The sequence below is a fragment of the Macaca nemestrina genome, chromosome 3, assembly GCF_043159975.1.
Source record: "Macaca nemestrina isolate mMacNem1 chromosome 3, mMacNem.hap1, whole genome shotgun sequence".
Lineage (NCBI taxonomy): Eukaryota > Metazoa > Chordata > Mammalia > Primates > Cercopithecidae > Macaca > Macaca nemestrina.
Genome location: NC_092127.1, coordinates 97,911,758 through 97,938,181, shown reverse-complemented (window position 1 = coordinate 97,938,181; position 26,424 = coordinate 97,911,758). Strand labels below are relative to the sequence as shown.

General features: G+C 34.7%; 1 protein-coding gene across 15 annotated transcripts in view; it reads left to right on the top strand.

Annotated features, from left to right (window-relative positions):
* LOC105479621 (coiled-coil serine rich protein 1) overlaps window positions 1-26,424 on the top strand; it is a 1,449,255-nt gene that overhangs the window by 1,083,072 nt on the left and 339,759 nt on the right. The gene's annotated exons all lie outside the window — the stretch shown is intronic.

Here is a 26,424-nt window from a genome sequence, read left to right as displayed (position 1 = left end):
CTTACACTCAGGACACATACTTTCCTATATTATTTTACCCTGTTATATTTTCATAGTACTTTTTATACTTCATAATTAAATCTTTACATGTTAATTTACCCACTTGTCCATTTTACCAATGAATGAAAGGGGCAAATATAACTGATATGCTTGGATTTCATCTTATGATCTTCTTGCTATTGTTTGGAACACAAACAATATTTATATGAGAAAGAGAAGGAGAAGGAAATTGATTAAGCCAGGATTTGGGGGGTATGACTATAAGTTGATATAACTGATTTTTATAGAAGCTTACTGTATTAGAACTTAATGATACATAACACTAGTGTACTTTGAGGAAATTTCATTGAATTGTTGGGCATATCTGTTGTTCTTGTATACTTAGCCCTTTCCCCTTTGTTCTGAAGACAGAGCCCTTCTCTGGGCAGTGTCCCCTGCTTTAGGGCACTATACTTTGTGTAGATCTTTCACCCCCAGTAAGAATATCAATTATATTGCCTCACTTCTATTACCATAAGTGACCAACACTGGCCCATCTGATTATCACCTACTCCTGGAAAGTATGCTTGATTCAGAACTGACAGGTATACCAACCAGGGTAATCAGAATCCTTTTCTTGGTAATTGACATAATATCAACACTAAATACGATACAGACCTAAAGCTACTGGGGCCATTTTGCTACTACAAAGAGAAAACCTGATTAAGTATTAAACATACACAGAGAAAGAAAAAGGACAGAATATGGAGGGAGAAAGAGTTCCAATAATCTCCTCCCCACACATAGATGCAGGCAAGCCTAAATATTCCTGAACTTTTCGGTAGTATAAATATTTTTGGCTTAAGCTAATTTGAATTGATGGGCTATAATACAATATTTCTTAAAATTATTCTAATCATTGCTCAAAAACACATCTCAAAATTCATTTTCAAATATGATTGTTATAAAAATACGTGTCCAATCTCACAGATGATCTTTACACTGGCCAATTTTCTTTGGGCAGATAAAAGTGAATAGTAAATATTTACAGTTTTGCTTTTTTATAAAGACTTCTCTTTCTGCCACCCCAGCTGGAGTGCAGTGGTGTGATCTCAGCTCACTGCAACTTCTCCCTCCTGGGATCAAATGATTCTCCTGCCTCAGCCTCCCAAATAGCTGGGTCTGCAGTCACCTGCCACCACACCTGACTAATTTTTGTATTTTTGTAGAGATGGGGTTTCACCATGTTGACCAGGCTGGTCTTGAACTCCTGACCTCAAGTGATCTGACCACTTCAGCCTCCCAAAGTTCAGGGATTACAGGTGTGAGCCAGCATGCCCAGCCCAGTTTGACTTTAAATTGTAACATTTAAGTATTTAAACTTTTGGTAGAAGGAAGTTAGGAAAAGATTCACAAGAACTTTCTCTGAGCTACATTAACTTAGGGCAAAAGATTCCTGTCAGTAACATGATATTTTTATCAGGATTACTGCTTCTAAAATAGTACAATATATTTATAAAAGTTATGGAGAATATGTACTTTTCCAATCTAAGTCCATTAATTTTAATCACAAGCCTATGATTGTTAGGATTAGTATCTGTCACTCATATCTATCTTAAATAATAAATTTTCTTATACATTCGTTTGAGTACAAATTTACAAGAAAAAAACAACCCCATCAAAATGTGAGCAAAGATTATGAATAGACAATTCTCAAAAGAAGACATTTATGCAGCCAACAGACACATGAAAAAATATTCATCATCACTGGCCATCAGAGGAATGCAAATCAAAACCACAATGAGATACCATCTCATACCAGTTAGAATGGCAATCATTAAAAAGTCAGGAAACAACAGGTGCTGGAGAGGATGTAGAGAAACAGGAACACTTTTACACTTTTGGTGGGATTGTAAACTAGTTCAACCATTGTGGAAGACAGTGTGGCGATTCCTTAAGAATCTAGAACTAGAAATACGATTTGACCCAGACATCCCATTACTGGGTATATACTCAAAGGATTATAAATCATGCTGCTATAAAGACACATGCACATGTATGTTTAATGTGGCACTATTCACAATATCAAAGACTTTGAACCAACCCAAATGTCCATCAATGATAGACTGAATTAAGAAAATGTGGCACATATACACCATGGAATACTACGCAGCCATAAAAAAGGATGAGTTCATGTCCTTTGTAGGGATATGGCTGACGCTGGAAACCATCATTCTGAGCAAACTATGGCAAGGACAAAAAAACCACTGCATGTTCTCACTCATTGGTGGGAAATGAACAATGAGAACACTTGGACACAGGATGGGGAACATCACACACTGGGGCCTGTCGTGGGGTGGGTGAAGCGGAGAGGGATAGCATTAGGAGATATACCTAATGTAAATGATGAGTTAATGGGTGCAGCACACCAACATGGCACATGTATACATATGTAACAAACCTGCACGTTGTGCATATGTACCTTAGAACCTAAGGTATAATTAAAAAAAAAAAGAAACAAATTTATATAGATAGAAATTTCTGTGTAGAGTATTTCCCATGCTTCTGTTTGACCAGTGTTTTTAGAACCTCTCTTAAAATGTAAGTTTACTCAAAACATCGTATATAAATCAGTTAAGCCTAGAGTTCTTCTGGTTCAAGTGAGAATGGGAGAGCCACAGTTTGTCCCTTTGACCACTTCCTCCCCCGAGTCACTTTTGGGAACAGCTTAGGGTTTAATGAAACTGTTGAAATACACTGGGCATGTTAAAATGTAGGCCAAAGGTAAAAAGTGACAGATCGATTATTGTTGTACACAGGTAGTGTATTTTTATCCCCATCACATTGCTTTGTAGATATTGTCTTATTAAATGTCATAAATTGAGAAGAATTTTTTGTTTTGTTATTCTAGTAAGAATTGCCCCTGGAAATATATGCGTGTTTCTTGCATGCTACTGTGCTCCTTGAAAAGGTGGCAATGACCTGACAGATGGGACAAGGAATTTATTTTGCCTGAACAATCACATAATTAATGGAACATTTACAAATTGATTTTTTATGATTACGTGATTAACAAGAATAATTCCTTTAAATACATTATTTGCTAAAAGCTAGAATACAATGGAGGTTTGGAATAGCTGTCTTCTGTGTCAAAAAGAGTGACGATTGAGAAACAGCTGAAATAAACAATATTCGTTAAAGGGAATTGGCATATGGAATTTTCTTTTTTGTGTAAGTAGTTTACTATTCAGTGAGCAATTTACTAGTTCAACAACTGTAACAGTGTCTTTCTCTTTTTTATTTTTGGCCTACTTCACATAACCCCGCAAGCAGTTTGCTGAAGGATGTGCTGAAAATAGATTTGCCAAAAGAGTAGGTTTTAGATATACTTACTGAAAAAAAAGGAAAGAAAAGAAAGAAAATTTAAAAAGATAACTATATGAGATGATGCATATGTTAATTTGCTTAACTGTAGTAAGCACTTCACTACATATACATATATATCAAAATATCATGTTTTACACCTTAAATACATACAATTTGAAAAACAAAATATAAAAAAGTCATATGTACAGAAAATATAGGATGAATCGTGTAGTTGAAAATTTAACTGACATTCAATACAGATATATTAATTTAGTAAAGTAAACTAACATCTCTAGGGATTAAGTACCTTTATAATAATTTAGAATCATAAAATTATGTGAGATAAAAATATAGAACATTTTGGAAGGATGACGTCCTGTTATTTTACATAGCATCTTATATAACCTGTCAAACTCATGTCAGTCTTTAGTAATTGCCTTACCAGTAGTTCTTATTTATATTTGTGTTGTATTTTTTTCTGTCATAACATAGTTGTTTTCTTCTAACATCCCACTATCCATAAAATGCAGTCAATTTATTTGCTTATGTGTAAGAAATAAGTGAATGCTATTTTACTATAAATATGATTTCTTTAAATAAGTTATCATGAATTTCCTTATTGAAAACAGTCTAATTATTGAAACATATATCCTCTGTTTGGCTGTGCATAGTTAGTAACTCAGATTTTCCTGTATTTCTATTATTATAGTACATAGACAGTATTGATCAAGTTACACATTTATTAAAGAGTTTTATGATATTAAAAGCTTAAAAAGGTTATGCACATTTTCTGAGAAAAATTAATATTTGTGTATTTTCAATGGAATGAATAACCCATAGGCATGGATTAGAAAATGAAAATATGCTTATCTGTTAATAAAATTATAATTTCATCAGATCAAACACATGTAGTTTGAACTGATCTTTAAAGTAATTACTCCTTTTTAACAGGTATTTCAGTCATAAGTTTAAATTTGAGGTTACAAGATGTTCAGGTTCACTGCCACACATGGTGGGTATAGAGCTGAGCAAGTTGTACACAATCAGGGCACTCATATATGTGCTGTAATGCTGGAAACAGTTCCTTAATAAACAACTAGAGTCCAAAGTGAAAGGTTATGCTCAGAAAAATGGGGTATACTATGGACAATTACTTATAAGAACAAATTTATGGTAAAAACACGTTGTCCAAATGGGAAATTGTTAAATAAATAAATTACAATGAATAATTGTGTTTTACTATAACTGAATATTCTGAATCCATTAAATGTATTTTCTAATGCATGTTCTATGAAGAAAATATGCACAATAATGTTGTTACAAAGGAAAGGAGGAAAAATACATTCATTCTGTGTTCTCTCCATCACACATACACATATATAAAGAGAGAGAGAGAAAATGTGGGGCAGGGAAAGTGTGGCTGCTACTGCTGCTACTGGGAACTGGTTTTCAGGGCTTGTGAGTGACGAAGCACAGATTATGCTCTGCAAGACCAGAAGAAGGAGGCAGCATATGCAGAAAGGTGAGCACAGCAGGGAGAGGTGTATTCTCTACTGAAATAAAGTCTGAGAGTGTAGTGTGGATCCAACAGCCATAATAGCTACCCCTGAGTTCTGTAAAACTTCTGTGAATCTTAAAATGCCCCCCCCTTTTACTTAGCTCAATTTATTTTCTATAATTTGTAGTCAAAAGAGCTTTAACTAAGAGAGGTAAAAATGTTCAATAAATACAAGAATAGAAATTAGTATTCTATAGGAACTTGTCTATTCCTCATACTATACTTTTGGTACCTGAGAATAGGGTGCAGATGAGCTTGCTTAATGATCTCAAATAACCTTCCCATTATAATAATTATGCTTTCCCAGGTAAACCCTACCTTTCTATGTTCAACTTTAAAGCCAAATTATTTTTTGTTTGTTTGTTTGTTTGTTTTTTAGGATCTAAGATGGCTGAACTTATAAGGGATAGGGGGAACTGCCTTGAATTGTAGAACCATTCATTGAGCACTGCTGTACAACAAAATTTTATGTGATAATGGAAATATTCATTCTGTGCCATCCAGTATGATAGCCATTAGACATCAGTGACTATTGGCCACTTGAAATGTAGTTAGTACAACTGGGAAACTGATTTTTTAATGATAATTAATTTTAACAAATATAAAATAAATAGCCACATGTGGCTGGTGGCTACTGTATCAGAGACCATAGCCTTATAGTGTACCCATGAAAAATAGAGATATTATCAATGTTATGTTGGTGTTAAAAAATCACAACTATCTCTTATTTTCTTATGGACACTGGATATTTTCCTGATTTATAAGATTTTAGCTGACATCACTAACTGAATCTTTAAAATAATGTAATTTTTTTCTTATTTTATTGAATACTCAAATGGAAAACTTAAAAAAATTCAAAGTACGCCTTCAATCCCAAATCTTGTAAGTTTTGCTAAACAAAACAAAATGAAAGAGAAAAAAAGTAAGCAGGCAGGAAAGAAAACGTAAAAATTTATCAAAGAGCAGGTAATAGATAATGAATTTCTATTATTTCCTTAGAGAAATATTATTTGTTTAGAAATCAAATAAATTTTGAAGACATGTCTGAAAAGTTCATTGTAGACAATATACTATCATTATCAAATACAACACATAAACATGTAGACACTTTGAACCAATGTATCTACAGAAAAAAAAATATGTAGGTAATCTTTTTGATCTCCAGAAGTTGGTTTAAAAAGTATGTAAGTATAATAAAGAATTAATAATTTTAGCATATGATAGGAAGAAATCAGTAAGTGCTTAAAAATAAGTAAGCCCTGTAATAATTCCAAAGGGGGAAAAATCACTCTGGCACAGATGGCCTCGGAATGCATAACTGAAATTTAGGTAGGACCTAGATAATTTGCAAGGTGAAAAAATAATTTTTAGGAGGGAAAACATAGCTAAGGATGGGTAGTGAGAAGTTATATAGGTCTACACAGGGGCAAATCGTGGGAAGATTTGAGAAGGAAGATTGGAGACACGTAATGGATTTATTGAGGATGACCAAATAATTTGGATTTCATTATTAATAAAACAGGAAAAATCCGATTGAGTTGTAAAGAAAATCCTTAAGAAACTCATAATATAAACACCAATCATGTCTGCATCTGTTAAATAAGCAACCAGAGATGCATTGGCTAATTTAACCTATCATTTTCTGGAACACACTTTGTCTATGTAATGAAGTTCATCCTTTCAAAAATAAAATATTTATTGAGTATAAAAAATTAATAGTAAGGTACCTTTTTATAACTAAAAGATTATTTCCAAACAATTTTCATATTTGGAAGGAAGGTCTAAATGCAGGCACTTCAGAAGTTGCTCAAAGTGGCTTTTTTTTTTTTTTGATAGAAATAGTGCTGTGACTGAGCTGTTCTTGAAAATATTAGTAACTCCTGCACTCAATGTGAGAGGAAAAGCAAACCAAAACCTTACCTGGCTTAGAAAGCAAATTTGCTAAAGCATGCGAGTTAGCATTGCTGCAAATCCATTCGCATCAGTCTACCTTTAGTTGCTGTGCTGTTTGCTTGTATTTGATGAATTGGTAATTTATACAAAAGTATGCAGCACTTTAACAAGAAGAAAGAAAATAAAATTGTAAGTAACCTGTGGGAGGCAAAGAGATGAGGTCCTTGTTTAATGTTCATTCTTTAAGTCTGTGACTGAAAGCAAAAACCAAAACATTTTTCCATATTCTTAGATTTGTCCAATGTCTTTTTGTGACAATGGAAATATTTTATATCTGTACTGTTCATATGTGCTATTTGTCATATGTGATTACCGAGCACTTGAAATATGACTACGGTAATCATACTGTGACTAACTGAAATTTTAATTATATTGTTTGAATTTAAATTTGATAAAGCAGATTATTTAATCTTATCTATATGGACAGCTAATTCATATCACATAGGACAAAAATATCAGTAATTAGGAAATCTAAAGGGTCAAGTGTAAGTTTTGAACATTACATTCCAAATATACACTACCATTTCCCTTTATAAACGTGTACAGCCTATGCTAAAATAATTTGGGCATTAAACATAGAGAATATTTCCTTTCTAAATTCCTATCCTTTCTTCTCATTGTTACTATTTTTTTTAGCCATGAATAAATTCCTTGGGAGAGACTACAATGAGAAAACAAATTTAACAATAGATTTGATATTGACGCTCAGGCATTCAGAATGAAAAATATGTGTATTAGGTAAATGTTAGAAGAGGCAATATTAAACATCTGCAAATTTATCCATTGAATTCTAATTTAATAAGATGCTACCCCTGAAAATACTTTTTATATCAAATCATTATTTTAAACATATATAAAATTCCTTAATTTTATTTATAAAAATAGCAATGTTTTAGAATTTCTTATCACAGCAAGAAAGAATTCTTGAAATAAATGTTACTGTGATAGGGTTTTACCTAGAAACAAGATATATAAAAATACACATACAGTATTTTTTAAATTTAAGACTGCAAATTATGCATTCAGATGTAATTATGATGGATAGGGACCTACATATTTTTTCCATAGGGATAAAAGTACAGGCAATGCACTCCTGGATGTGAAAAGAGTAAACAAATTATTCAATTTTAACCATATTTTTGATGTAGATTAAAACCTTTAAACTTGATACAGTTAAGAACCCACAAAGGAAGGCTGAAGATATGTATTCTATTTCTCTATGCCATTGATCTGCTGTGTGTTTTATTTCCATAACCTTAATTTTCAATCTTTCACATATTTATGCACAAGCCTTATCAACAGAGTTTGGTTTAAATCCTAATTTTGATAGTTTCAATCTGTGCGACACTGGGTAAATTGTCTTACATTGGATACACAGAGAAAACCTCTAAAAGGAGTTAGAATGGGATAGGAGCAGAGGTGATTCTTATGGCAGAATCTGAGTAACTAAACCTGAGCTCAGACTGCTACTATAAGCATGCCACAAAAGGGAGGTAACATATGGTCTGAATAAAGGAAGTAGAAATAATTTGTAAATTGACAGACAAAAACATTAGCTGAATTAAATTCCTAAAATTAATTGCTCAAGAGAAAAGGACTAAAAGAAGAAGACAATGAAAGATACATTAAAGAAGTGGTCAAGGAAAAATGCAAGGCAGCAAATGATGGTGATTCAGAAAGAGATTTCATAAAACATGTGGAAAGGTAGATCAGTTAATTTGGAAGAATATATTTATTGGTGTTTATTACATTTGAATTTCTAACATAGTTATTTGTGCAACACAGCTATGGTAAATCATTGGAATTTGCAATAAAAATAAGAGTTTTGAAAATCTGAAAATGAGTAACAGAGATAACATTAAATCATTAGCTTAAAACTAATGATTTAAGTGAAAGGTTATCTTCCTAAATACAAATAGGGCAGAATTCTATAAAGTTTATATATCTTTATGGGGACATGTGAGGTGAATGGATAAATCTAAAGACATTTGGATTGGACTCTGGAAAGGGTCTCTTTAACGGGATCATATATGCTAAATAATTTTGTAGTGATTAAAGACCTGGGTGTACTTTGAAGTGAGATGCTTAAATATGATTTCAGCACTTACATATTAAGAAACTTGGAGTAAAATTCTATGCATTTGTTTCTTTCTCTTTTTTCTTAGAGTGGAGTTGTTCGATAAACTTGTACATTTCAATTGTACAATGGAGCTTGCTCTTTAAATACAGGAAATCATTGTGCAGTCCAATGGTTTAGAGCATTATATACTTTCAGTTGAGATTATTTCAGTTGGAATATCACTTCAATAGTTACTAGCCATGTGACTTTAAGTAAATATATCACAGTCTCAGTTGCATCATCTGTAAAATGGCCATAATTATCATAATATTTAGAGTTAAAGGATTATGAGGATTACGTGAATTGATCCACATCTGTTAGCACAGCCTGACATATCTGCACACTCAAAAGCTGTTTTCTATCATTATTACATAATATATAGCTAGTTACCCAATAGTTCATCTTTGTATTATTAGTTATCTATGTCATTGCATATGAAACCCTGACTTATTAATGGACTGTTTCCTACAATTTAATTTTAGTTGGTTATCTAAAACATATAATACATTAATGCTAACTTTATATAATAGTTTACGAATATTCTTATACCATAAAGGAGTTGAAAAATAGCTACAACTTAAAACAACAGACAATATTTAGTAAGAAATAAAGGAAACCATCAAATAAAGGACATCAGCAAGCATAAAATAGAGTACAAAAAATGACACTCTGGTTTCTCTTGGCTGAAATCTACACATTGACTCACAGACACCCTCAAGAGCATTCTAATTTTAATAACATAATGTGTGTGTGTGTTTGTGTGTGTATGTGTATGAAGACAAGATTATTTTGCAATGATATTTAGCAAAGAAACAGTATGTATTTTAATATATGTATACTTTTAGATTCATGGGGTACATGTCCTTCTTTTTTTTTTTAAACCCAAGTATATTGCATAATGCTGGGGTTTGGGTATCTAGTGAAACCATCACCCAAATATTGAACATAGTACACAATAGATAGTTTTTCAATACTTTTCCCCTCACTCCCTTCCCCTTTTTGAGTCCCCGGTGTCCATTGTTTCCATCTTCTTGTCCACATGTACCCATTTAGATCTCACTTAGATGTGAGACAGGAAAGGCATTTCATAACATTTAAATTATGAATTCCCAAATAGGGTATATGAAATTTTGTGTTTGGTTCTTTAAGTTGAAATTTTGTGAGTTTTGAGAAAAAATATCTCAAGTGACTCTGTGTCAGAAAGTGCAGACTGTGTTTGTAAGAGAAGAAAAAGAAAAAGAGAATATGTACATTCATCATCTGTTTGGTTATTATTTTTTGCATGTAGATATTGAGCCAGTCAGCATTCTCCTCTCAGCATGCAGTTCTGTGACTTTATTTTATTTCATTTTTTTTAAGCACTGTTGTACTTGACCACATTTACTCATCTACCAAGGGAACTTTTCTGCTCCTTCTCCCATTATTAAAGAAACCCTACATTAAGTGAGAAAAGGAACAGAAAATATTTTGAGAAGATGACAATTGTCATGATTTGAGTAAGCATATGTATCCTGCTACCCGGTTTCTTAAACTAAAGTACAATTTTGAATATAATAATTATTCAGTGTTCTTGAAAACTAACAAAAACATTTTTCTAAAGAAATACATATCTAGTTTTTGGAAGCAAACAGCTGTTTCTTTTGTGAAGAAAACATATTTTCAAGATTGTTTACAAGGAAACACATACACATAAATAATAAAAAATTTAAATATAATTTTCAATTTCTTGCATAACTTATACCAACATTAAATGTTACAGAAACATAGAATGAGACTAGTTACATATATCAATCTGAAAAAAAACAATTTTTTTAAAGAAACATATTCTTATTTTAAATACATTCTATTAATGTTATATTTCCAGCACAAAACACATATATAACCCATTAAACAACAGAAAGAATAAGATCATCTTGAAATTTAAATTTAAAGAGGTATTTTGATCTTCATTAATCTATTTTATGAAATTGAAGCCTGGACTATAGACACTTGTATTGGTTGATTTCTGATTACATATGGAATAAATGGAATCTGCCACCTTCACTTCATAACAAAAAAATAAGAACAAGAAAAAATATTTACAAATATGTATAAAATATAGTCTATGTGTATCAGTGAACCAGAAGATATGAGGAAGACTGAGAAATGCCTTCATAGTTTCACAGAGTTCTAGGGATAGCCTTCAGCTGACCCCAGGATACTGATCACAGATAAAACTACCAAAGCACAATTATTTAATGTACGTTACATGTCTTGTACTGGAAAGACAACAATTCTTTATTTGCAACATCAGTAATCTGAGCAAGATAGCTTTGGGAGCATCCTATAAGCAGTTTGGCAACAGGAAGCTGTAGAGCAGACCAATGATAAATCACACTGAATCAACATTGGTGTGGCCAGTGCAAGGAGTCTGCAGCATGAGCAGCATGCAGCTGCCAATTTGTGATGAATGAGGAAAGGTAAAGGTTAAAAGAACACATTTGACCCAAGATGGCCGAATAGGAACATCTCCAGCCTTCAGCTCCCAGCATGAGCTACAGAGAAGACAGGTGATTTCTGCATTTTCAACTGAGGTACCGGGTTCATCTCACTGGGGCCTGTCGGACAGTTGGTACTGGTCCACGGGTGCAGCCCAACCAGCTAGAGCTGAAACAGGGCAAGGCATCGCCTCACCTGGGAAGCACAAGGGGGAAGGGAATTCCTTCTCCTAGCCAAAGGAAAGTGAGACACACAACACCTGGAAAATTGGGTAACTCTCACCCTAATGCTGTGCTTTACCAACGGTCTTAGCAAAGGGCACACCAGGAGATTATATCCCACATCTGGCCTGGAGGGTCCCACGCCCACGGACCTTACCTCATTGCTAGCACAGCAGTCTGAGATGTAATTTCAAGGTGGCAGCGAGCCTGGGAGAGGGGTGCCCGCCATTGCTGAGGCTTAAGTAGGTAAACAAAGCCGCTGGGAAGCTCGAATTGAGTGGAGCCCACCACAGCTCAAGGAGGCCTCCTGCCTCTGTAGACTCCACCTCTGGGGACAGGGCACAGCTAAAAAAAAACAACAAAAAAGCAGCAGAAACCTCTGCAGATGCAAACGACTCTGTCTGACAGCTTTGAAGAGAACAGTGGATCTCCCAACACCGAGGTTGAGATCTGAGAACAGACAGACTGCCTGCTCAAGTGGGTCCGTGACCCCTGAGTAGCCTAACTGGGAGACATCCCCCACTAGGGGCAGACCGACAGCCTCGCACGGTGGAGTACACCCCTGAGAGGAAGCTTCCAAAGCAAGAAGCAGACAGGTACACTCACTGTTCAGCAATATTCTATCTTCTGCAGCCTCTGCTGCTGATACCCAGGCAAACAGGGACTGGAGTGGACCTCAAGCAATCTCCAACAGACCTGCAGCTGAGGGTCCTGACTGTTAGAAGGAAAACTAAAAAACAGGAAGGACACTCACACCAAAACCCCATCAGTACGTCACCATCATCAAAGACCAGAGGCAGATAAAACCATAAAGATGGGGAAAAAGCAGGGCAGAAAAGCTGGAAATTCAAAAAATAAGAGCACATCTCCCCCGGCAAAGGAGTGCAGCTCATCGCCACCAACGGATCAAAGCTTGATGGAGAATGACTTTGACGAGATGAGAGAAGAAGGCTTCAGTCCATCAAACTTCTCAGAGCTAATGGAGGAATTATGTACCCAGTGCAAAGAAACTAAAAATCTTGAAAAAAGAGTGGAAGAATTGATAACTAGAATATTTAACGCAGAGAAGGCCATAAATGAACTGACAGAGATGAAAACCATGACACGAGAACTACGTGACAAATGCACAAGCTTCAGTAACTGACTCGATCAACTGGAAGAAAGAGTATCAGCGATTGAGGATCAAATGAATGAAATGAAGCAAGAAGAGAAATCTAAAGAAAAAAGAAGAAAAAGAAATGAACAAAGCCTGCAAGAAGTATGGGATTATGTAAAAAGACCAAATCTACATCTGATTAGGGTGCGTGAAAGTGAGGGGGAAAATGGAACCAAGTTGGAAAACACTCTTCAGGATATCATCCAGGAGAACTTCCCCAACCTAGTAGGGCAGGCCAACATTCAAATTCAGGAAATACAGAGAATGCCACAAAGATACTCATCGAGAAGAGCAACTCCAAGGCACATAACTGCCAGATTCACCAAGTTGTAATGAAGGAAAAAATCTTAAGGGCAGCCAGAGAGAAAGGTCAGGTTACCCACAAAGGGGAGCCCATCAGACTAACAGCAGATCTCTCGGCAGAAACTCTACAAGCCAGAAGAGAGTGGGGGCCAATATTCAACATTCTTAAAGAAAAGAATTTTAAACCCAGAATTTCATATCCAGCCAAACTAAGTTTCATAAATGAAGGAGAAATAAAATCCTTTACAGATAAGCAAATGCTTAGAGATTTTGTCACCACCAGGCCTGCCTTACAAGAGACCTTGAAGGAAGCACTAAACATGGAAAGGAACAACCGGTACCAGCCATTGCAAAAACATGCCAAAATGTAAAGACTATCGAGGCTAGGAAGAAACTGCATCAATTAACGAGCAAAATAACCAGTTAATATCATAATGGCAGGATCAAGTTCACACATAACAATATTAACCTTAAATGTAAATGGACTAAATGCTCCAATTAAAAGACACAGACTGACAAACTGGATAAAGAGTCAATCTCATCAGTTTGCTGTATTCAGGAGACCCATCTCACATGCAGACACATACATAGGCTCAAAATAAAGGGATGGAGGAAGATCTACGGAGCAAATGGAGAACAAAAAAAGCAGGGGTTGCAATCCTAGTCTCTGATAAAACAGACTTTAAACCATCAAAGATCAAAAGAGACAAAGAAGGCCATTACATAATGGCAAAGGGATCAATTCAACAGGAAGAGCTAACTATCCTAAATATATATGCACCCAATACAGGAGCACTCAGATTCATAAAACAAATCCTTAGAGACTTACAAACCGACTTAGACTCCTATAAAATAATAATGGGAGACTTCAACACCCCACTGTCAACATTAGACAGATCAACGAGACAGAAAGTTAACAAGGATATCCAGGAATTGAACTCATCTCTGCAGCAAGCAGACCTAATAGACATCTACAGAACTCTCCACCCCAAATCAACAGAATATACATTCTTCTCAGCACCACATCACACTTATTCCAAAATTGACCACATAATTGGAAGTAAAGCACTCCTCAGCAAACGTACAAGAACAGAAATTATAACAAACTCTCTCTCAGACCACAGTGCAATCAAACTAGAACTCAGGACTAAGAAACTCAATCAAAACCACTCAACTACATGGAAACTGAATAACCTGCTCCTGAATGACTACTGGGTACATAATGAAATGAAGGCAGAAATAAAGATGTTCTTTGAAACCAATGAGAACAAAGATACAACATACCAGAATCTCTGGGACACATTTAAAGCAATGTATAGAGGGAAATTTATAGCACTAAATGCCCACAAGAGAAAGCTGGAAAGATCTAAAATTGACACTCTAACATCACAATTAAAAGAACTAGAGAAGCAAGAGCAAACACATTCGAAAGCTAGCAGAAGGCAAGAAATAACTAAGATCAGAGCAGAACTGAAGGAGATGGAGACACAAAAATCCCTCCAAAAAATCAATGAATCCAGGAGTTGGTTTTTTGAAAAGATCAACAAAATTGATAGAATGCTAGCAAGACTAATAAAGAAGAAAAGAGAGAAGAATCAAATAGACACAATAAAAAATGATAAAGGAGATATCACCAGGGACCCCACAGAAATACAAACTACCATCAGAGAATACTATAAACACCTCTATGCAAATAAACTAGAAAATCTAGAAGAAAAGGATAATTTCCTGGACACTTACACACTCCCAAGACTAAACCAGGAAGAAGCTGAATCCCTGAATAGACCAATAGCAGGCTCTGAAATTGAGGCAATAATTAATAGCCTACCAAGCAAAAAAAGTCCAGGACCAGATGGATTCACAGCTGAATTCTACCAGAGGTACAAGGAGGAGCTGGTACCATTCCTTCTGAAACTATTCCAATCAGTAGAAAAAGAGGGAATCCTCCCTAACTCATTTTATGAGGCCAACATCATCCTGATACCAAAGCCTGGCAGAGACACAACAAAAAAAGAGAATTTTAGACCAATATCCCTGATGAACATCGATGCAAAAATCCTCAATAAAATACTGGCAAACCGGATCCAGCAGCACATCAAAAAGCTTATCCACTATGATCAAGTGGGTTTCATCCCTGGGATGCAAGGCTGGTTCAACATACACAAATCAATAAACGTAATCCCGCATATAAACAGAACCAAAGACAAAAACCACATGATGATCTCAATAGATGCAGAAAAGGCCTTTGACAAAATTCAACAGCCCTTCATCCTAAAAACTCTCAATAAATTCGGTATTGATGGAATGTATCTCAAAATCATAAGAGTTATTTATGACAAACCCACAGCCAATATCATACTGAATGGGCAAAAACTGGAAAAATTCCCTTTGAAAACTGGCACAAGACAGGGATGCCCTCTCTCACCACTCTTATTCAATATAGTGTTGGAAGTTCTGGCTAGGGCAATCAGGGAAGAGAAAGAAATAAAGGGTATTCAGTTAGGAAAAGAAGAAGTCAAATTGTCCCCGTTTGGAGATGACATGATTGTATATTTAGAAAACCCCATTGTCTCAGCCCAAAATCTCCTTACGCTGATAAGCAACTTCAGCAAGTCTCAGGATACAAAATTAATGTGCAAAAATCACAAGCATTCTTATACACCAGTAACAGACAAACAGAGAGCCAAATCATGAAGGAATTTCCATTCACAATTGCTTCAAAGAGAATAAAATACCTAGGAATCCAACTTACAAGGGATGTAAAGGACCTCTTCAAGGAGAACTACAAACCACTGCTCAGTGAAATCAAAGAGGACACAAACAAATGGAAGAACATACCATGCTCATGGATAGGAAGAATCAATATTGTGAAAATGACCATACTGCCCAAGGTAATTTATAGATTCAATGCCATCCCCATCAAGCTACCAATGAGTTTCTTCACAGAATTGGAAAAAACTGCTTTAAACTTCATATGGAACCAAAAAGGAGCCTGCATTGCCAAAACAATCCTAAGTCAAAACAACAAAGCTGGAGGCATCAAGTCAGGCATGTACCTGACTTCAAACTGTACTACAAGGCTACAGTAACCAAAACAGCATGGTACTGGTACCAAAACAGAGATATAGACCAATGGAACAGAACAGAGTCCTCAGAAATAATACCACACATCTACAGCCATCTGATCTTTGACAAACCTGAGAGAAACAAGAAATGGGGAAAGGATTCCCTATTTAATAAATGGTGCTGGGAAAATTGGCTAGCCATAAGTAGAAAGCTGAAACTGGATCCTTTCCTTGCTCCTTATATGAAAATTAATTCAAGATGGATTAGAGACTTAAATGTTAGACCTAATACCATAAAAACCCTAGAAGAAAACCTAGGTAATACCATTCAGGACATAGGCATGGGCAAGGACTTCATGTCTAAAACACCAAAAGCAATGGCAACAAAAGCCAAAATTGACAAATGGGATCTAATTAAACTAAAGAGCTTCTGCACAGCAAAAGAAACTACCATCAGAGTCAGTAGGCAACCTACAGAATGGGAGAAAATTTTTGCAATCTACTCGTCTGACAAAGGGCTAATATCCAGAACCTACAAAGAACTCAAACAAATTTACAAGAAAAAAACAAACAACCCCATCAAAAAGTGAGCAAGGGATATTAATAGACATTTCTCAAAAGAAGACATTAATACAGCCAATAGACACATGAAAAAATGCTCATCATCACTGGCCATCAGAGAAATGCAAATCAAAACCACAATGAGATACCATCTCACACCAGTTAGAATGACAGTCATTAAAAAGTCAGGAAACAACAGGTGCTGTAGAGGATGTGGAGAAATAGGAACACTTTTACACTGTTGGTGGGATTGTAAACTAGTTCAACCATTATGGAAAACAGTATGGCGATTCCTCAAGGATCTAGAACTAGAAGTACCATATGACCCAGCCATCCCATTACTGGGTATATACCCAAAGGATTATAAATCATGCTGCTATAAAGACACATGCACACGTATGTTTATTGCGGCACTATTCACAATAGCAAAGACTTGGAATCAACCCAAATGTCCATGAGTGACAGACTGGATTAAGAAAATGTGGCACATATACCCCATGGAATACTATGCAGCCATAAAAAAGGATGAGTTTGTGTCCTTTGTAGGGACATGGATGCAGCTGGAAACCATCATTCTCAGCAAACTATCGCAAGAACAGAAAACCAAACGCCGCATGTTCTCACTCAGTGGTGCGGACTGAACAATGGGATCACTTGGACTCGGGAAGGGGAACATCACACACTGGGGCCTATCATGGGGAGGGGGAAGGGGGGAGGGATTGCACTGGGAGTTATACCTGATGTAAATGACGAGTTGATGGGTGCCGATGAGTTGATGGGTGCAGCACACCAACATGGCACAAGTTAACATATGTAACAAACCTGCACGTTATGCACATGTACCCTAGAACTTGAAGTATAATAATAATAATAATAATAAAAGAAAGGGATAGAGTTGAGTTAAAGATGGCTTAGCTCCACAATGGAATATTATTAACAGTATTTAAAAAATTAATTCATAGATATGTCCATTGACTCAAGTTCATGAACTATTTTGTGGTAAATTAAAAGATAAAAAATGGGAGTATAGCATGATTCCATTTGCAAAACAATGATCAAAAATGAAACACCTACATACACATACACATATGTTTTTTAATATACATATGAAACAGAGGTGTGGTGGGGAGGGAATTAATGCATTTGGGTAATATGGAAGAAAATACATTATACGTATAGGTTGTTCATACAGGTGACTTAAGGGTAGAGAAAGTGTTGTAGATGAAATTTATTATGAGGAAAAGATAGGTGACAGGAGATTCAATTAAAAAGAAAAAAGATAAAGACTCCTCTTTCAAAGACATTTTGCATGACACAATGTCATTTATGAATTCATGTAAAGTTATATATGGATAGTTACATGTATATAAAGTTATATATATTTATGAATTCATGTAAAAGACATATGTATCTGTATTTAACATTAAAATCACAATAATATCCAGGTGTCAAAGTCATACCAAGCAGATACAAACGAAAAAGAAGTCAGGACTTCTACTTCAATATACCTCAATAGGAGACCATGATGATACTCAACTGGACTTTATGCAGGTAAAATCCAAATCGATACTCATAAATGTAAATAAATGCATCCTAAGTGGAGGTACTGTTGAATTTAGAGCAAAAACATCTGGAACTTTACAAATAGATCTTAAATGTGTCAGAAGTTGCCAACTTTACGTGCAATTAAAAACAAATGACAATAAATATGGAGAGAAATAGCACTTTAGTTCAGGTTAGCAAAGACTAAAATGTTTTCTAATTTACTGTTTTGGCAAGGATATAGAACACACTGGAAAAGCTTAAATTGCTACAACTTATATAGAGGGCAAGTAAGTAATACTTTTCAAAATTAAAAATGTCCCTGCCATTCAATTCAGCAATTACATTTCTAGGACTTTATACTTCAGGAATTCACACCTGTGAAATAATGTATATATAAGAATATCTAGTGTTGTGTTTATCTGAAATAGTGAAAGCTTAAAAACTATTTCAATATCCATTGACAGGGGACTTTTTCAATAAATTTTGTTTATATCTATACAGTAGAATTCCCTGAGTTGTTGGAACAAATCAGATGAATCATATATATTGATGTGAAATGATCCATAAGATATATTAAGGGGAAAAGATGCAGCATAGTGTATATAATATACTATCGTTTGGATAGAAAGTAAATAAACAGAAATACAAATATGCCTGTAATAACTGGTTGCTCAGAATATGGAACTTTTGTGGCTAGAGAACAGGAATAGGGAAGAAACCTATTTTTCATTGTATGTATAACTGTTGAATTTTATATCACATATATACAATGTATAAATTATATAATCTATATTTATATTAACTTCTCAGAACCTAAATAAAATAATTGTATAAAGACAAAATTGTTAAAATATATCTCTGTGTGTATTCCAATATTTGGATATATCTGAGTGCTAGTCCTTCTAAGAAAGGATTGCTTTTAAAGTGGAATTTTATTTGGTGTTAGAAAATTGAGGTAGAACTCTATTACTGATATGGGGAAAAATTAAGATGCAGAAGGAAAGGCATGGTTTTGTGCTGTGTGAAAATGTAGACATCTACATGGATAGATATGTATAAAAGCTTCAAGAAGAATACTCAAGAAAGTATTAACAATGGCAGTCTCTGGGGAATAGAACTCTTAGCTACTTGGGATTGAGGGGATTGGAGAGATATGAGTTTGTCGATTACTTTATATGCTTCTCTGTTTGGAGTTTTAAAAAATGGGCCTTTCTTATTTTATGAAAGAGAGAAAGAGAGGAAGGGAGGAAGGGACAATAAATGACCCTTCTCCAAAACAATGAGAAAGCACTCTTCTCCAAGCGACTAGAGTTCTGGAAGAGATTAATTTGTACTCAGTTATTGATTAAGCTCTCTCAGTAGTCTTTGTTAAAGAAAAAAATCATTTTATTTTAACAAAAATGTGCCATAGAGATAACACCTTTGGAAGGTGAAGTGAAAGTGAAAGACCTAATGAGATGATAATTTGCAGATAGGTACCTTCTCTACAGGACATCTCCTTGGAATTCAAGAAGAGTCATTGAGCGTGAATTTTATTTAAGTTATTGAATAGAACACACTCCTCAAGTCTCTCACGCACAAAATCTAATGCCTAATTTAAAGGATAAATTTCTGTAAAATGCTAATTAGGTCATTACCAAGATAAACTATTAAATTGCTACTAAGGTTTTTCTGTTTGCTTACTTTCCCTTTTACTAATTTGAAACATCCAACAATATTGTCTTACTGAAAGGTTGATAATTTGCATTTCAGCTTTATATTCAATTAGTAAAATAAAAGTCTTTCCTATAAACTAAACAAAGGAAAACTTAGAAAACTTGTCTCTGCTCACGACAGATGGTCTATTTAGTATATAAATTCAGTTTAATGACCAGCATGCATCATTTAAAGTACATGTTAGGGATTTTTTTTATGTTCCTTTATAGATATGACATTTGGCATCTACAAATGAATAATAAATATAAATCTTCAACAACAGTGTATAATTTAGTAAAGCAATTACTAATATATTCAAAGTAAACCATGTCAATTTCCTGCATTTTGAGTTTATCATTTTATTCTGTGAGGCATTCAATGAACTCTTCTAGAAATGCAAATATAGCATGTTTTCTCACTTATGTTACCAAAAAAGTATTTCCCAACAGTAGACAAAAAGTATTAAGATGAGAAGCATTATATAAGAAGATAATAGAATGAAAATCCGAACAAAAACGTAAAACACCTTGAATTTTCGATTGTGTGAAATCCACTTGTCAGAAGGGCCCTGAGAGTTTCAACTTTGCATTAGTTTTCCAGTCAGGTCTCCTTGTTCACTTCAGTCTCATCTTTCTTCTTCTATTAGCTTTGATAAACAAGCATTGTAAACCTTTAAAATTCAATCTTGCCATTCAACATTTACTCTGATTCAAATTTAATTCTTTGAAGATACTCATCAATTTGTTTTTTTGTTTTGTTTTGTTTTGTTTTTCCTTCTTATTCCACCATGGCTCTAATAGATGTTTCAATTAAAAATAAACCCTGGGATCTTAGCATATAACTCAATTAGAGGTTAACTAACAAAACCCAACAATTTTAACCCCAGAGGAAAGATTGTAGAATGACCTAAAAGCCAGAAATATTTATATTTTGCACAATGCAGGATAGATTTTATCTTGTTAGAAAGTATAAACTAAAGGCCGGGCGCGGTGGCTCAAGCCTGTAATCCCAGCACTTTGGGAGGCCGAGACGGGCGGATCACGAGGTCAGGAGATCGAGACCATCCTGGCTAACCCCGTGAAACCCCGTCTCTACTAAAAAATACAAAAAACTAGCCGGGCGAGGTGGCGGGCGCCTGCAGTCCCAGCTACTCGGGAGGCTGAGGCAGGAGAATGGCGTAAACCCGGGAGGCGGAGCTTGCAGTGAGCTGAGATCCGGCCACTGCACTCCAGCCTGGGCGACAGAGCGAGACTCTGTCTCAAAAAAAAAAAAAAAAAAAAAAAAAAAAAAAGAAAGTATAAACTAAATTTGAATACCATGAAATAATATGTGGGATATGAGACTTTACGGTTTTGTACGTATAACTTGCACTTTTTGCCATTTATAGTCAAGATGGAAATTTGAGGATTTACAGCAAGAAAATGAAAATATTTATTGTAGTAATATCTCACCTTGAGTAAATCTAATCTTTCTTCTACTATTCTTTCCTTCAAATTTGCAAAAGCGTTAAATAATTTCTCCCTGGGGTTCTTCCTTTATAATTCTGCATGTTCCCATTTCTTTGACTATGCAGTTGTCATGGTTTCTAGACTTTTTAGCACACACCCTTAGAAACTCATGTTAACAATGCCTCTTGTTAAATTATGGCACATGGAGTTCAACAATTGTTTATGGTATGATTAGTTTCATCAAAGCAGTCTATTCCTATGAGAGGCAATATAGCCTAGATGTTAAGAGTGCCAACTCTCCAGTCAGGCTTTGAATCTTGGTTCCATCCGGTCTAGTTTTGCCTTATTAATATGCAAAATTAAAAAAAAAAAAAGAACACCCTTGTAATTAAATGTAAGTCAAGCACTTAGAACAATATATAGTACAGAGAAAGCACTATATAAATTCTGATTTTCCTCTTTTGTCTGAGATATTGTATTCTTAAAATCTAGATTAACATAATGTTACTTGTTTCCCCTATTGGAAGAGAGGTATACATATCAAATTCGTATGGATTTATGAGACACTTGTAATAAGGAAGGTAAGATTGTTAGTATAGTTTTATGTAAATTACTGGCAAGCCAAGGATCTTTCTTCAAATGTATACAAGAGTTCTTGAAAATACACTAAAGTTATATTTTTTAATGCACTCAGAAGAAATAGAAAGCTTTCAATCTATATTCACTTAGAGTGCATGAGGCATTTTTGCTCTAGCCTAGATTTGATAATTTATACATTCTTGAATTTTGATAAAATTGTGGACAAAGTAAGTTTTATTTTTTTTGATCTTATTTGTCTAGCACCATTCTATCTTTGTGATATATTAGATTTAAATTGGGACAAAATCAATGTATCTTTTTATAGTTTAAAATCAAGTTTTATGTTCTGTACTTATCCAAAATAGGGCAGCCTCATTTTTTTTTTTTTTTTTTTTAATAGGAGACAGGCCTTGTGTAGGAGCTACATAAGGTCAATTAGAAGTAATCAGGCCAAGAATGCCAAGAAGGCATTCTTTTGAATTCTGTGTGAACGTGTGTTCATTTGTGACTAGGTAATATTTAACTATAGAAAATAAATATAATTATGTTTTCCCTAAGTATAGAATGATCAGAAATTTTGGAAAAGAGATTGTTTCAGAGGCTGCTGGATTAAAAAATAATTGAATTATATGATGAGTGAATCATAATTACTATTAATAGGATGATTACTTATGTTGCCATGACAGTGATTGTCACCTTTAACTGAGTTAAACACATTTTGATTGGCATTATTCAACCAAGGATCAAAACAATCAAAATGGGTTAAATTTTTTATTTTTCAAAAATGATATTTAGAGGTGTTAAGAATTGATGCAGGTACTCTTCAAGTAATGCACACATCTCTTACAAATATCCCTTAGAATTAGCACATTTCATACTAATTTCTACTGTGTTCAAATGGCTAATTGTCATCTATCCCAGCCTCATTGTACATAAAAAAAAAAAAAAAAAAAAAAAAACTTTCAGCCGAGTGCGATGGCTCACGCCTGTAATCCCAACACTTTGGGAGGCTGAGGCAGGTGGATCAGGAGGTCAAGGGATCAAGACCATCCTGGCCAACATGGGGAAACCCCATCTCTATTAAAAATACAAAAATTAGCTGGGCGTGGTGGCTGCCTATAGTCTCAGCTACTCGGAGGCTGAGGCAAGAGAATTGCTTGAATCCAGGAGGCAGAGGTTGTAGTGAGCCGAGATCGCGCCACTGCACTCCAGCCTGGGCGACAGAGCAAGACTGTCTCAAAAGAAAAGAAAAAAAGAAAAAACTTTCACTTGGTAACTTTGTGGATAAATGTTAGCCTCTGCAGTGTTCTATGATTTCTCTTTCTTTCTGTCTTTTATCATCATCACTTTCTTACTATTATCTTTTATTCCTATCCTATTAATAATACCCTCTTTAGTCAATTCTACCTCAGGAAATTTATTTTATACATAAATACAAATCTCTTTTTCCTTTGTTAAAATCTTGAAGTAGACAATGGTATAGAGATATGGATTTTTCTCCATCAAAAAGCTTCAGTGAAGTAATTGTCCAAAGTAGAACTGTCTGTCTCTGACATTCAGTGCTGGACTTACCTTAAAATCTGTGATGTGCATAAATATGACTAGGAGAGCAGATGGTGCAGACACAATGGATCCTAGCTTAAGTGACTTAATCTTAGATCTTAAGATCTCCAGTTTGTTGTCATACAAGTAGCTCTATACCTTGCTAAAGAAAGATGATCTAAGGAAACCAAGCCCTGGAATTAGCCCTGGCCTCATAAGCTGGCTGTCACATAGAACGACAACTAGAGAGATGTGGTACTGACTGCATTAGAGCAGGGCTTGTGGGCATGATGGCGGTGCTTCTCCAATTCTCTATACTCTTGGGTCTTTAATGACTGGGAGAATCCAGCAGTTGAGTCAGAAAGTTGAAAACTGAGGTAACTGTAGTCCTGCAAATTGCTTTCGATATTTCATAGATACTTAGTCTGTTTGCATACAGAAAGTGCTGAACTATTTCTATGCAAAGGGTGTCAAGAGATTCAAGTTTTCATCCTTAGTATTACAATAAACATTTCATCATTAATAATAAGCTTGATACACAATAGAAAACCTCTGCAGAACATACTCCACTTGATGAGTTTGGTGAAATCCCAAACATTTTCATTACATTTCTTAATGCATTTCCTAGTATTAAGCATGGATGTTTCTTCAGCCACATATATGATGTGCCTTTCCCTGAATAGTCAAGCAATATATACCATATAAGAATGTGCCTTTTCGGAGATGAGATGCATCAACAACGAATGATGAACCAATAAAGACTATAAAATATTTGTAATTTAGGCTGTCAGCTCTTACCAAAAGATAAACGGACATGGTGCTTTCATGGAATTCTTTGATAAAGCATATTGGTTTAGTCTGAAGATACTTTCATTTGAGAATGAGGTTTCGGAAAGGGCTTGTAAGCTAAAGGTAAGGGAACATTGCTCAAGAAGTACCGAGGGTTGTACTTATCTGAAATTAAAAGCAAATCTACTACTAACATACAAAATAGTGACCTAAAATCACGTTTTTAAAAGCAACATAAAATAAAATCCAGAATCCACAGTCCAGTAGTTGTTGTAAATCCAGCAATTAGAATACAGAAGTGAACCTGGCAGCATACAGTTATTTTCCAGAATGTTTGTGTTTCTTGCAAACTTTACTGACTAAGACAAGGTGTGCTCATTTCCAGCTCTGCATTTATATGGAAATCATAACATGTTTTTGCAGAGTAGAATAACAGTGCTGACAATTGTATTTTTATCCTTACTGAGGGCAAGCGTAAGAGAGACTGTAGGGAAGTTCTTCTATAATAATTGGAGACATCGACTTGTTCTTGATATGAAGGGATATGTGACACTAAAACAGGTATATTTATTTAGTCAGGAATTCAAATTATAAGGCAAGAACAAAGCCTGAGTTCAGGGAATTGCCAATATGTCCCAGTTCAAATCCTCCAGTTTGGAAGAATTCTCATATAATTTTTTGGTGACTAATTTATGATAACCGAACTCACAAGTGATTCTAAATCAGAGAGATAACTTACTAACTGACTAGGAGATACATCGTTACTAGGAAAACCAGAGCATTCATGTGCAGTGTTAACTCATTTATCTCTGCAAAAGTCTAACAGTGTATTTTGTGATAGTCAAGTTACCAGAGGGAAAAGTAATTGGGTAAAAATTGGGTGAACGTGAAGGTTAATATATTAAGCTATGAAAACTTCATGATTCCATCTCCACTACAGGTGTACAATTGCAAAATAAACTAGAATCCCTTGTCAACTACCCATTGAGCTCTCCCCTGTCAACAGTATCCTCTTGTGATTTCCCTTTTCTAGGTGCCAGTCAATTACAGAAAACAAGTTGCAGATATAGTAATACAATTGATTAAATTATTTTTATTTTACCTGTGTTGGATTTTGATGAGATTAATATGGTAAATCACCCTTTCTTCCATTAACAGGCAAAACTTTCTTCTGAATCCATGCTTCTCAAACTCAAATTAGACTCACCAAATGTCTTATTCCAGATTTATTTGTTCTAATAAGGGGGCCAGAGATAATATTCTGAGAAAGTCTGCCCTAAGAAATTCTGTAGATAAGTAATCTCATCTACAATATGTAATTTTATAATCTTAAGTCTGAGATTTGTCAGCATTCCTCTGAAGGCAGTTTTGGTATAATAAAAAAAATTTGTTAAATGACAGTTACTCATGGATAAGAATGACCTCAATGAAGCTGTAACTTTGAAGTCTAAATATATTACGTGATTAGTTTTTTTCCCTAGACAAACAAAAAGTCCAAGTCAATCAATCAACAGTTCTCCTACTATGAATGTAGGCTGGTATTCAGTTCTCATCCTGGAATTGTGTTAATGTAATAAAATCAGTTTTACAATTTTGGGACTCACTTTATAAACCATTGAGTCCAAACGTCCCTCTTACAGGAGAGGGAACCAAGTGATTTGCCCATAATGACAGAGTTATCATAAGTTTTAATCTAAATCTCAATGTACAGTCATTTTTCAAATATAGTACATTAAGGAAAAATATAATGAATATTTTCTACAGGGAGAAATATTAAAAACTGTCAACTATTTTCAAATAGTTGTAAACTGACACATTATCATAGTTTTTGTATTGATCTCCTTTTCTAAGATAATTTCAGCATGGACAATACAAAATGTATTTTTAAGTCCAACTTTTAGAAACTTGTCCATAAAAACCGTTATAATTTAATTCACTAAAGACAGAAAAATTGACAGAGATAAATAAATGGTAAAATTACTTACAGACATTAAAATGTTGTTATGTATTAGAATTATTTGAGTTTTGTAAGAATAAGCATATTTACTGCAATCCTATCTAAAACCA